Source organism: Platalea leucorodia, assembly GCF_965183815.1.
Source record: "Platalea leucorodia genome assembly, chromosome: 8".
In the NCBI taxonomy this organism is placed as follows: Eukaryota; Metazoa; Chordata; class Aves; order Pelecaniformes; family Threskiornithidae; genus Platalea; species Platalea leucorodia.
This window is the reverse complement of record NC_138830.1, coordinates 12,497,745-12,511,398: the sequence shown is the minus strand read 5'-3', so window position 1 is coordinate 12,511,398 and position 13,654 is coordinate 12,497,745.

The window sequence follows — 13,654 nt, the reverse complement described above, 5'->3', positions numbered from 1 at the left end:
GTCAGTGCCCCAGGCAGGACACGTGGCACCCTTGTCCCCCCCACCTGGGGGAGTGCTCACCGAGGGAGCCACCCTGTTGCGTCGCTCCCCTGGGACAGGGAGAGCCACAGCCCCGTCCCTGCCACTGAGGAAGTGCCATGGGGTGCTGGGGCCAGTGGCCGCTCTGGAGCTGGGTGCTGTGGGGGCTCTGGGTGCTGCCAGGTAAGTGCCGGGGTCACCTGCACTGCTGCTGGTCTGACTGGGTGGCCGATACTATCTGGGTGACGGGTGGGGGCTGCAAACGACTCTTGGGCTGCTCGAACGCTGCAAGTTCGAACCCAAGTTCCTGGCTGGGGTTTGCCCCTGTCTCTGCCCGCTGGTGCCACAGCACAGTCCCTGATCACGGCAGGGGAAGGGGGGTGGTTTGTGGGTCAAATGGGGACTCTTGCCCATGGGGAAGGTGCCTGTCTTGCTCCCGGTATTGGTCCGGCTGTGTGTGCTGGGGTAAGGACCATCCCCAAGGGCAACGTGTGGCCTGGGGGCACCTTCCTCCAGCAGCAGGAAGGAGGGATGGGGGTGATGGGGACCCTGGGCTGTTTTTTTTCCTTGTCCTGCCCTCACCAACCTGCTCTGTTGCCAGTGCAAGCTGGGGAGACAGGGGAGATACCCCTTGCCCCCGCCCTGGCTCCAGCAGAGCTGGGCAGCGTTTCCTCCGCGGCCGACAGCACCAGCGCCGAGCTGCCTCTGGAACTGGGCACGTGCCAGGTGCTCCCCACCACCGCAGCTGCCCAGCCAGAGCACCCCTCTCTTGCCAGCAGGACCACCTCCACGGGGAGCCACGGCTCAGGTAAGGCGAGCAGGCAGCTGGCTACAGGCAGGTTCCTGCCTGCTGGGGCCGCGACGGGGTTGATCCAGCTGGGGCCACCTTGTCTCACCTTGCAGGCAGCCTGGTGCTGCAGGTGACGGCGAGAGCGCTGGTACCAGCCAAGACCAGTGGTGAGCAGGGGGGGCCTCCCAGCGCGGCAGCTCTCTCCGGGGGTCCGGCAATGATAGACAGCCCCCAGGGAGAGGCAGGGGCTGGGGTCTCCTCTCCAGGCACTGCCAGCCACCCGACCGGCGTCCCTCCAGCTCCCACCACCGCTCAGCATGGGCAGTTTCCGTCCCTCGCGCCAATGGTACATGCGGTGGGGCTTGCCACGGATGGTGGTGATGCTGGGCCAGCCACAGCCACATCATCCCCAGCTCCAGGTATCCCTGCTATAACTGCGACAAGCAAACCACCATCAAACAGCAGCACTGCTCCCAAGCAGGCTGTGGAAGTGTCCAGAGTGGCTCAGGACAGCATCCCTGGAGGGCCAGTGCCCGGAAAAACTGTCCCTGTGCAAGAGGGGACTGCGGCCGAGCCACCCATGGGTGCTGCCGGTGCACTGAGAGGTGCCCTGCCAGCACCAGGCGGAGGTCTGTCCCCTGCAGGGGCACATGTCCTGGCTGCTCAACCAGTGGCAGGGACAAAAGCATCTTCCTCAGTCACCGGCAAATTGACTGATGCCGATAAGCTGGTGCAGCTGGGTGATGCTGTCACCGCAGAGAGGATGCCAGGGACAGCGTGGACCACAGTGACATCGCTCCCCCAGGATGAGCACAGCACAGGGATGTCATCCTCCAGCATCAGCAAGAGCTCTGCTGAGTCACACGCAACCGCCGTGCTCCCGTCCCATGAAGTCACGCCGGGGCTGGACGAGGCCACCTCACCTCCAGCCACAGCAGCCAGCATCTCTCAGGAGACGGGCAGCCCCATGAAGCTGGCAGCAGCCTCAACCAGCCCTGCTGCTGGCTTCCCCGGGGGTCCCCCCCATGCAGCCACAGAGGGAGCCAGGATGGTGGCCCCACCTTCTGCAGAACCCCCAAGCGCATCCTCGGCAAAGGTCACCTTTTCTTCTGCCACCTTTAGCATCGACGAGGCTACAGAGGCAGGGACACGTGCCTTTTCCAACACCGGCCACAATGCTTTGCAGGACCCTGCTGTGCCCCCCACTCAGCTGCCTCCAGCCCTTTCACCCCGGCTCCCTGATGGTGCTGTGCCAGGCACAGGAGAGACGCTTCCCCCGAGCCGCAGAACAACGCCCGGCACTGCTGGAGATGGGCTGCCTGGAGCCAATGCTGTCACCCACCTTCAGGCCACTGCGCTATCTCTGGGCACACCAGCTATGGCGATGGATGTCACCGCTGCAAAGCACATTCCTACTGCATCATTCCCAGCTCTGAGAAGCACCGGCGCTGAGCTGGTATCCGTCAGGAGTGATCCCAGCGCCAGAGCCGCAGCAGGCACTGCTTCCCTGGAGACCAAGGCCACCCCAGCGGGGCTCAACATGAGGCTGTCCCCCCACGCAGCTCCCGACAGCCCTGGTGGTCCCTCTCCAGGGCCTTTTGTGCACTCCATGGGGTCTCTGCTCCCCCAGATCCCCTCAGCAGACCCTGGGGCCACCACGGCAGAGGTGTCTGCAGGCAGATCCCCTCCAGCCAGACCCAGCGTGGCCACATCCTTGTCCCTCACAGGAGCTGGTGGAGCGAAGCCAGACAGGACCCCTCGAGCTGCTGCTGCACCAACATCTTCCCTTGGTGGGTATGGCATTGGGACTGGGCCAGCTGCCCATCCATCCTCCCTCGTTAGCAACACTCCAATTAGTGAAACAGAGATGGGAGCAGCATCGCTGGCCAGTGGCAATGCCACCACAATGCTGTGGGACACTGGAGCCACCCCAGCTGTGCTTGATGCATCTCCCAGCCGCAGCCAGCCTGGTCCCACTGTGGGCTCAGCACCCCTGGGAACTGGTGTCACCCCTGGACCTGCACCAGCCCCACTGCTCCAGGCTGGGCTCCAACGTGGGACAGCTCTGGGTGCAGAGACGAGGTCACCCAGCGCCGCACCAGGCATGGGCACAGCGGTGCCAGGCACCCTGGTGGTACCTAGAGCAGCCAGCATCCCTGTGGCATCACGAGCAGGCGTCCCCCCTCTTCTGGAAGTCAGTGCCACTGCAGGGATGGCTCTGGGGGTGCCCCCATCCAGCATCCCCCAAGAGATGGCAGCAGGCATGTCCCCACTGTCCCCGGCTACCCCACCGTCAGCAATGGGTGCTTCAGGTGACCCCCACCCTGAGGGCAGCACCATGGGGCAAGCAGTAGGGACGGCGTCTCTGGAGGTGGGCACGGAGGAGAAGCCAGGTGCCAGTGCAGCAGGGCCAGCTCCCAGCCACGCACTCATCACTGCTGGGCCATCACCAGAGCCACCTGCCCAAGGGACCGATGCTCCTGAAACCAGGCCCCCCATGGATCTGCCCCCTCTGGCTCACAGGGGCGGTCGCTCAGCCCCACTGGCCGTGGCTAATCCCAGCCCAGTGCTGGCCAATGCCACCACTGGCAAGACACCCCAGCCCGTGACACCGCCACCCCCCGAAAACGCAGCTGTGGAGGGAGGCGGGGGCAGGTCCCAGCTGGCAGGAGATGGCAGCACCACGCAGGCAGCTCTGGGCTCAACCCTGGTTGAAAACACAAGGGCAGGTGCCACGACAGGTACCCCCCACAACAGTGACACCATCCTGGGGACAGCCCCACTGGCATCACCCCCTGCCAGAGCCAGCGTCACTGCTCGACCAAGTGTGGCTGCATTGGACCACATCTATCACACTGCTGAGCCTGCCATGGACACGAACACGGGCATGGACTTGGACATGGACACGGCTTCTCCTACCACAGGGAATGGGGCTGCAGGGCTGCCCCTGGCGTTGCCCACTCCTATGGCTGGAGTGGCTGAGCTAGGTACTGGAGATGCCACCCCATTGGCACGCTCTACCCCGGGCAGCAAAAGCCCTATGGCAGTGGCCATCGTGGGCATGGTGTCACCCACAGCTCCGGAGCCAGTTATAGCATCTTCCCCCGGCCTTGCTTACAGTAATTCTGAGCCAGATGTCAGTGTGTCCCCTCCTGTCCCCAGGAACACCCATGCGGTGTTGGTGGCACCCTCCATCACCCCCAGCATCGCTGCCACTGGTCCAGCAGCAGGAGCAGGTGATGCCAGTCTCAACAGGGTCACAACACCCCCCTCTGCTGTCTCCAGTAGTGCCTCCACTCCTCACAGCCCCCACGTCACCCCGAGGCCATCCCCTGAGGCCACTGATAGCACCCATGACCCAGCCTTGAGGGCTCCCAGCCCAGTTGCTGAGGATGAGCCCACAACCGGGATCTCCTCACTGGGTGTTGGCCACACACACGCATGGGAGACTCCAGCCGCGTCCCGGTCAAGTGCCAGAGGTACCACCGCCTGGGCGGACACCGCCCCCTCTGAGAGCAGCGCCAAGAGTGCAGCACCCCCAGCCGACACCAACAGCACCCATGTGCCTGTCTCCAACACCACTGGCACAAGCCCAGCCACAACACCAGCTGCCAGCGTGATCCCCAGCAACACCATCCCACCAGCCACCTCAGCCGGCGGGGAGATCTTTGTGGTGACTGCGGCCACCGCAGCTGTGCCAGCTTCCACGGTGAAGGCTGCCAGCACCAGCAGTGCCCTGTCCCTCACTGTAACGCACGACGAGGCAGGCGGAGGGCAACCTGTCCTATCCCCAGCTGTTCGTACCCCCTCGTTGGAGACAACTGCCAGGTCCTGGGGCATCCTTGGTCCCAGCCCTGCCGCCGCGGTGCCCGGTTCATCCCTCACCAGCCCGCACAGCCCAGCAGAGGAGCCAGGAACAGCCCCCTCATCCCTGCTTGGTGTTGGTACAACTGGGGAGCCGGCAGCTGGACAGACCCCTGCCGAGCCGGTAACAGGAGCCACTTCTCCCACAGCTGTCAGCAGCAATGCCATGGGACAGGCAGCGAGCACATCGCCTCCCGGCTTCTGGACATCTCTAGGGGCACCTGCCTGGCGGGAGACAACAGCCATCGCTGCAGGCAGCACCACAGCCATCACTGCAGGCAGTGCCACAGCCATCGCTGCAGGCAGCACCATGGCCATTGCTGCAGGTGGCACCGTGGCCACCACTGCAGACAGCACCACGACCATCGCTGCAGACAGCACCGTAGCCATCGCTGCAAGCAGCACCACAGCCATCGCTGCAGGCAGCACCACGGCCATTGCTGCAGGTGGCACCGTGGCCACCACTGCAGACAGCACCACGACCATCGCTGCAGGCAGCACCACGACCATCGCTGCAGGCAGCACCGTGGCCATCACTGCAGGCAGCACCACGGCCACTGCTGCAAGCAGCACCACAACCATCACTGCAGGCAGCACTGTGGCCATCGCTGCAGGCAGCACCGCAGCCACTGCTGCAGGCAGTACCACAACCATTGCTGCAGGCAGCACCACAACCATTGCTGCAGGCAGCACCGCGGCCACCGCTGCAGGCAGCACCGTGGCCATCACTGCAGGCCACACCGTGGCTGTTGCACCCACAGCCCCAGTGAGCCCAGCCAAGGACATAGAAGGTCTCCTGGCCCCAGGCACCGTGGCACCGGGGAGACCACCAGTCACCACCAGCCCTGGCACCACCCTGGCTCCTGCCTTTGAGACACAGAGGGGACCAGCCACAGCACCAAGCACATCTGCCCACACCACCACTGGCCGCAGAAATCCTACCCCTGAGCCCCGACCCACTCATGGGCTTATCAGTAAGTAGATTTTTCTTATTCCCAAAGCAAGGAGCAGGAAGGGGTTGTCAGCCGACAAAGGACCACGATGTCTGAGGGTACAGCTTGGCCTGGGGTGACTCATCTGCATTGCACGTTGGGCTGCCAGATTCATGGGGAAAGGTGAAATAGGACATTTGACAACATCCTATTCCAAGTTGAAAACTGGGTTAAAAATTAGGTTATAAGCCATCAGAGCACTGGTCTAGTCGGAGGGAGTGCAGGCACAGCATCCCGGTGGCAAGCAGGCGAGTTTGCCCTGGCCACAGAAAGGATGGAGCAGACATTAACATTTTTTTCACCTTTTTGATTAATCTCCTGCCTGTGCCAGTGCCGGCGGCCTCGCTCTACCCCTTCGGCACAGAGGGAGGGGACCAAGAGTGCATCCAGAGGACAGTGGATTTCAACTCCCCGCTGTTCAAGCCAGAGATTGGGTTCCCCTTCGGGAAGTTGCTGCGGGATGCTCTCTACGTGAGTTCTCCCCTCACTGAGGACATAAGGGATATGCAGCCTCTTTAGTAGAAAAAAAAAAAAAACCACAGAAATGGAGCAGAAACTGAATTTCATCCGAATGTTAATTTTTTTGCAATTTAAAATGGCTGGTTGCTGCTCACCCATGGAGGCTAAAAGCCATCCCAGGAGCTGCCTGGGATGCCAGCAAATAATGAGTTATTTTGGTTAGTTTACAGATAATGGACAGATCATTTTCCCACCCACGGACAACTACACCCCCTCCAACCCCAACCCACCTCCCTGGGGCTTCAGCGGCTGGGAGAGTTCGCCGATGGTGGCCGCCTTTTGGGACGACGCAGATTTCTCCCAGGGTGTTGGCACCACCTGGTACCAGGTCGGGGCCACCAAAGATGTTCTCCTGGGAGAGCCCAGCTCCCAGCTCGCCCGTTTAACCCTCTCTTTTGCCAACTGGCAGGAGTACTCCACCCTCAGCTCTACCCGAGACCCCCTTGTCCGTGACGTGGAAGCAAAGATTGAGAAATACCTGAAAACGCCCTACGACGCAAAATGGACCTTGAAGGTGACGTGGGAGAAGGCTCCAGCATACCCGTCGCAGCGGGATGACACTCGGGTGAGCAGTGGGGGACCCAGGCGATGGAGGGCACTGTCACCAGCAATGGCTGGGGCAGGACTGGGCTGCTGGTCTCCCGCAGCTTGATGCGGGCATTTCGGGTCTCACCGCCTCAGTCTGTGCTGCGGGGAGAGCAGGGGAGGCTTTGGAGGTGCTAAGGAGGTGCCTTGGGTTTCTACAGACGAGCACCTACCAGGCGGTCCTCACCACTGATGGGAACCGTTCCTTTGCCCTGCTGCTCTACCAGGACGGCGGGATGCAGTGGGATTACACCAAGCTGGCTGCAGGCAACGTGCTGATCGGCTTCTCCAGGTGCTGTGCACATGTGTGGCTGTATTTTGGCACAGCAGGGATTTCTCCCAGCACTATGTTGGGACCATCGGAGACATTATTCCCAGGAGAGCCCAGCTCCCACCCTCAGAGCAACCCTGTCCCGTTTAAACCCTCTCTCCTGCAAAACGCAGCAGTTCCCACCCCAGCTGCTCTACAGGGAGTGGAGGAGGGTTGTGTTGGGAGGGTGACCCCAAACCTCCTCTCTCCCACAGTGGTGATGGCTATGCCCAAAATAATGAGCTGACTCAAAAGCCAGCAGCTGTCAAGTACCGACCCGACCAGCACAGCAGCCTCGGCACTGGTATGGCACTGGGGGAGCCCTCAGGGTGGGTGGGGATGGAGGGAGCCATGTGCTTTGCGCCGGGAGCATGTCCCCAGCATGTGTCCCTGTGAGGCGATGGGTCAGCAAAGCCACTGGGCAAGGTCTGGCCACTGAGGGCAGAGCACGGGTGTCCCATGTCCTGCTGCGGCTTGCCACAGCCACACCAGCTCTAGAGGGAGCCTGGAGACCTCGTGTGAGGTCAATGGCTGGGGACACTTGTCCCACGGGATCCCCGTCCGTACAAGGCGAGACCCCAGCCGACCCGTGCTGTTCTCTGGTTGCTCCCCCAGATATGCGCGGGCTGTGGATATACAGGCTGGACAGTCACTCCCAGGTGAACTACAGGCTGCAGTGCCTGGCGTGGCTGGATGCTGAGCCAGCGCCGGCCGCCTGGAATGGCCAGCTGCTGCCATGCCCCTGCTCCCAGCCCCAGGCAGAGCTGGATCTCCGCTACCGCTGGAGCAGAGGTGCCAAGCGCGGCCCCTCAGGGCCAGCCGTGGGGTGGGGGGACAGCAGGGGGTCCCCTCCTGCTCTGGGGGCAGCCGTGATCCCCCCACACCATTTCAGACCTGGCAGATGCCTCTGTGAGGATGCTGCGCACTGCGTCCCCCAGCCCGGCCGGAGCCGGGGTGCGGTGTCTGTACCAAGATGGGAGCTTGCTCGAAGGCTGGCAGGAGCGAGCATGGAGCCCCCCCTTCCGCCCCACCGCTGGTAAGTGGGCACTGGCACTCCCTCGCCCTAAAACACCCTGAGCACCGAGTGCTCTGCAGGCGCAGCGGGGACCCTGACACCCCCAGCACCCAGCCGCCTTCCTCTGCAGACAGGGAGCTGGAGGCATTCGACTGGTGTTGCCGGCGTGTGGGGAAGCCCCTGTTTTGTGCCAGGTTTGCTGAGAAGAGACCAAGGGTTGGCTGCGAGGGATATGTGCCGCCCACCCCGGGTGAGTCCCCAGGGCTCTACCTCCCCTGTGCCAGGGTGGCACGGCCGTATGCGGACCCCATGCATTAACCACACTTGGCAGCATCCTGGTGGGGACTGCTGAGCCCAGCACAGCACCGGGGGCTGCTCTCCTCTGTGCAATTACACCAGCATTTGTTTTTCTTCGTCCCCGCAAAATGGCTCCATCTCCTTGGACTCCAGCTGGTGCCTTCGGGGACCCCCACATCACCACCCTGGATGGACTCACCTACACCTTTAATGGGCTTGGGGACTTTGTCCTGCTGCTGGCCAGCGATGCCAGGACCAGCTTTGTGCTGCATGGGCGCACGGCCCGGACTGGCACGGCCCAGGCCACCAACTTCGTGGCCTTCGCTGCACAGTACATCTCCGCCACCACCACAACAGTGAGTAGGAGTGACCTGGGTATCAGTTTGAGCTTCCAATGGGAGAGACCCCTCTGGCAGCTTGGGCATCACCTCTGCATCACCTAGAAGTGGCCGGGACTCGAGGAGCATCCTCTCTCCTCTTCCTGCCACCTCCCACAACCCCAGCAAAGTACTAATAGCAGCGGGTTGGACTAAGACTAACGAGACACAGCTCTAACACCTCTTCCAAGTTGGCCAGCAAGGCCCTGGAGCTCTGCTCCACCCTCTTCATTGCACACCCTTTGCCCCAACCACCCGTGTCCTCCGGACACATTAGCACAAGCACGTACTCTTCCTTGCGTTGCAGAATTGCTCCCCACATCTGTTTCAGTAAGCAAAATCTCCTGGTGTCACCAGAAGCAGCCGCTGAGCAGCGTGAGGAGGGGACTCAGAGCCTGGAGCCCACCAGCACAGCTCTCCATGCTGCCATGGTCAGCCAAGCAGCGGTGGTGGCCTGTTCGTGCCCCATGCCAGCAGTGACGGGGGGCAGCTTGCTGTCCTCTTCTGTGCAACCATCAAAGCTGTTTTAGCGTGTGTTTACTGGGGTGAACAGCACACCAACACGGCCCCCAGGGCTGAGCCTCTCTGCTGGGGCTGGAGGAGGACAGGGTTTAGCTCGAGTGTCCCCAGCATGGGGGGACGGCAGGAAGGGACGAGCAGAGGGACTGACTGGAACATCTGCCATGATTTGCAGGTTGAGTGGGTCTTGGGGAGCCAGGATGACATCCAAGTACTCCTGAATGACGAAACCATCCAGTTTTCCTATTCCCAAGGTGAGCAGGATGTGCTGTTAAATGTTAAATGTATCTGGAGGGGGACAAGGGGTGTCCCCATCCCATGGGAACCAGCCCTGCCCAGTGCAAGGGCAGCCATCCTGAGCTCCGTCAAGCGCCTCCCACCCGCACCCTGTCTCTGACTCAGCTGTGATGGAATGGGAGCACTCCCCTCCCCAAATTCAGGCACATCATTTCAGACCCCAGCCTTGCGTGGACTCTCCCTCTGTGCTCTCCTTCTCTTGCAGACATGGATGCCAAGGTGTACTACAGCCCTGGTGTCTTGCTGGTCAACGCCTCTGCCATCACGGCTGTCTTTGATGGGGCCATCGCCATCTCCATCTCGGCCGCCTCCAGGATCCTCAGTGTGGTCTGCAGCCTGCCTGATCAGTACCGCAACAGCACCAAGGGCCTCCTGGGTGAGAACCCCTGGCACTGCTGCAGAGCTGGGGTGCAAAGTCCCCTTCCCATCCTAAAGCAGGCTGGAAAATGCTGGGGGAACATGCTTGTGAGGGCAGGGACCCCTGGGTCTAAACTAATCACCAGCCAGCACCAGAGGGCAGGTCAACCCCAGCATGGGGTATCCAGTCCTCTGGTGATGCTCCACCAGGTGTCTGGGACCACAACCCCGCAAATGACTTCCAGATGCCAAACGGTACCAGCGTCCCTGTGAACAGCAGCGAGGAGGAGATCTACAGCTATGGGATGACCTGTAAGTCCAGGCTTGGGATCCACCTTGACGAGCCCCCTGTCCCTGCACCTTCTGGCCATGCTTTGGCTGGAGACATTTAGACACTTGCCTGAGCAAAAGTGATGCCAGGGAAGCCCTTTGGTCTCCTCACTGCTCCATGGAAATGAGTCCTAAAATATAACAACCTTAAAAACCCAAGGCCGTTTCCATGGTGTGCTCTCTTGCAGGGGCTGTTGGAGAGCACAGCCTGTTTTCTCAGCCTCTGGACTCACCAGTAATGAACTTCACACCCATCTTCTTGTCTCAGCTGAGGCAGAATGAAAGCCAGTACCAGCTGGCAGTCTCGCAGTGCCACGGCAGCAAGGAGTGCATCTACGATTCACTGAGCACAGGGGATGTGGCCCTGGGCCTGGCCACCCAGAGCCTCACAGCTGACCTCCAGAAGAAGAAGACAGTACTCAGTAAGTGGAGCAGATCCTCACCTCCAAGAGGGCACGGCTTGGGTAACCAGGCAGTGTCCTGCTCCCTCCCTGGGCTCTCTTGCTCTGTGTGAGGCAGGAGAGAAGTCACCAAGGTCTCGGAGCTGCATTGCCAGGCTGGCTGGTCTCTAAGCCTGGGAGATGCCACCAGCAGCATAGTTGCCACCAAGGTCTCTGAGTTGTATTGCCTGGCTGGCTGGTCTCCAAGCCTGGGAGATGCCACCATGCTGTGCAACACAAGGGCCTTGTCGGTGGGTGGTCATGGCAGCAACTGCCTGGGGTCCCATCCTCGCCAGGAGGGTCTCAGAGCCTAGGGGTGACAAGGCCATGTAGCAAACAACCAGCTGTGTGCTGGGCTGCTCTTTCCTCAGACGCCTTCCCTCCCGTCATCACCGGTGATGCATCGCTCATGGCCTTCAGGACAGAAAGGGTCAGGAGGCAGTACCGTGCAGTGGGGGCGGGCGCACGCTTTGTCCCCCACCTCTCACCGGAGCTCAACATATCGGGTAAGGGAGGAGAGATGGGGCAGCTGGGATGGGGGGACACTGGCCACCCAGCCCCTTTCCTCTGCCAGCTCCTCTAATTCCCACCTCTCCCCCGTCAGAGAATGGCACCCTGACGTGGGAGCCCCACAGGATCGCCCCGCTCACCATCAACCTGGAGGCTGTTGGGTCCAACAACCTCACCGCCCTCCTCCAGCTCCGCTTCACCCTTTGCAGCTGCAGCAGGAGCCAGGAATGTGACTACAGCGACACCATCACCCTCGAGGGGTCCTCCCTGCAGGTAGTGCGCCAGAAAGCTCCTCCGCAACGGCCATATTCTCTGTCCACCTGTCCTCCTTGTGTCCCCTAAGCCGGTGTCACCGTCCCCTTCCCAGCTGGCAGCCTGCAGATGTGAGGATGGCTACTCGGGTCCCTTCTGCCAGGACCCTCCGGACCCCTGCACCCAGGGATGCTTCCCCGGCGTGGGCTGCGACTTGCACGCCGGCTGTGGCCCGTGCCCAGCTGGCCTGACTGGAGACGGGCGGCACTGCTCAGGTGACAAGGGCTCACCATGGCCACTGGGAACCCGGGGGACCTGCGGGACCCTGGCTGAGGTATTTCTCCCGGTGCCAAGCTGCATTGCCTCGGCAGATATCGATGAGTGCGCACAGGGGACGGTGTGCCCGGGGAACACCACCTGCACCAACACAGTGGGCAGCTATGCCTGCTCCTGTCTGACTGGCGAGGAAGGTGAGTACGGGCACCCTGGTGGGCATGGTCCTTGTCCCCATCACCTCCTGGGCCTCCGTGGAAGACAGTTCCCATGGGACCCAAACTGGCTGGAGAGGAGAGGGAGCTGGCTGAGCTCTGTACCCAAGCCCTTGCTGTCCTTAACAGAAGGGACCAGAGACCAGCCACCCCTCATGCTCCCAGGCTGCAGATCTCACTAATCTGCTGGCAAGGGAAACTTTTCCCATGCAATTTTTGTCTTTGAGAAAAAAAAAATCTCATCCCATCTAAGTTCAGATGCACATTTGAGGTTGGGGGGCTAAAATAAAATCTTGTTTTCAGATGGCTGTGATGGGGTTGGGGTGATGGGTTTTGCTCCTGTTCTAATGCAGGCTGGGATTTCACAAGGGCAAAAGGCTCCAGCTGGGAGGAGGGGATGCAGGGCTTTTCCTTGAGAATCTGAATTTATACTCAAAGTCCTAATGCATAAAAAAAAAAAAAAACAAAACAACAAAACTTGGCAGAAAGGCATTACCGAGTGGCTGTGGATGGATCAGTGCATGGGGGCTCTGTCCCTGCAGCCAGGCTCATGCCTCCACCTGACCTGGCCTCCCCATCCCGCAGGTGAGGGGCCAGGCTGTGGCTCAGCCTGCGGCTCCCGCTCCTGCCCCGAGGGCTACTGCAGCAACGGGGGACATTGCCGCTTGCACCCCATCACCTGCGCCCCCACCTGCGCCTGCCCCCCGGCTTTCACCGACCAGCGCTGCCTGGTGGCGGGGGGGGATTTTCGGCCACTGCCCAGTGCAGGTGGGTGCCTGTGCCCGTTGGGGTGTGAACCCCAACCCTGCTCACCCTGGGCCTGGGATGCCAGAGCCACCGCTGTGACTTCATCTCAGCAGATCTCCCCCGGAGAAGCATTCAGCTGCGGGTTAGGACGCTGCGAAACGCCACTGCTGGGGAAGTCAACGGCACCGTACGTCGCCAGAGGGGATGGGGTTGGGGAGGGGGACGCACTGGCACACCGGGCAGCATGGCAGCTTGAGGTGCTCGTGCCTCCATGTGCCCCCTTCCCATGGGATCCCCAGGGATCCAGGGGATGCGCAGGGCCGGAGGGAGGCAGCGTCAGCCACGTGATGCTGGCTGTGGCCATGGCCATATGCCAGGTCCCCAGCGCATGAATGAAAGGCCAGAGCAGCCCCTGGGGCTCGGCCACAGTGCCCGCATCGCCCTTCAGCTTCTCTCCGCGCCCATGCTGTCCTGCCTTCCCCTCACGCCCTCCCGCTCCCCCTGCCGCAGGTCTCAGCCATCCTGGGCTCCCTGGAGGTAAAGGCTTTCCAGAGCAACACCAACATCACCCAGACGTGAGTCGGCTGTGGAGTGGCCCCTTGCCCACCCCGGGGAGCCAGTGGGGCAGGGCTGGGCATGGGGCCACAGGGTTTGGGACACAAAGGGCATTTTCCCCCATGCCAGAGTCTGGTTTTCCAGCCCTGATGCTGATAAACCCTTGGAGACACAAGCTCCATGGCACCTTCCATCTCCTGCCTCATCCCTTCTTCACCACCCCGAAATGGGAAAACTGAGGCACGGTGAGGCTTGGTCACTCTGATGCAGCAATGGCTCCACCAGCAGCCCCATCTTTTCCCCGCAGGACAGATGGCGATGGCTTCACCTTCGTGGTGGTATCTGAGTTCGCCTACGACAGCCGTGGCACCGTCATCCGGTTCCTGAATGAG